Source organism: Arachis duranensis, chromosome 3 (genome assembly GCF_000817695.3).
Source record: "Arachis duranensis cultivar V14167 chromosome 3, aradu.V14167.gnm2.J7QH, whole genome shotgun sequence".
Lineage (NCBI taxonomy): Eukaryota > Viridiplantae > Streptophyta > Magnoliopsida > Fabales > Fabaceae > Arachis > Arachis duranensis.
The window spans coordinates 101,321,480-101,322,113 of NC_029774.3; positions in this window are offsets into that span (position 1 = coordinate 101,321,480).

Sequence of the window (634 nt, forward strand, 5' to 3'; positions counted from 1 at the left end):
AAGGGCTTTCGCCTCTGATCGGCGTAACTCTTTTGATGACTCTGCGCCGTAAGCATCCTATCACAGATTTTCTTGACTTGTTCTGTAGTCTCAGCTATCATTTCCGGCCCTAACAAGCTTTTCTCTCCAGCTTCATACCAACATAGCGGAGATTGACATTTCCTCCCATACAAGGCCTCATACGGAGCCATTCTGATGCTCGCATGATAACTATTGTTGTATGCAAACTCCACCAATGGCATATACCGATCCCAACTCGCCGGTTGGTCCAAAACACAAGCTCTCAACATATCCTCTAATGTTTGGATCATCCTCTCAGATTGACCATCTGTTTGAGGATGGTAAGCCGTGCTCAAGCTTAATCGGGTTCCAAAACCTTTCTGAAATGCACCCCAAAACCTTGAAGTGAAATGAGGATCTCTATCAGAGATTATAGTAGCAGGTACACCATGAAGTCTCACAATCTCCTTTATGTATAACCGTGCTAGCTCCTCAAGAGTGTAAGTCATCCGAATGGGCAAAAAGTGAGCTGACTTCGTCAGTAGACTACAATCACCCAAATAGCATCAAAACCAGCCCTAGTCCTTGGCAATCCAGACACAAAGTCCATTGCAATACTTTCCCACTTCCATTG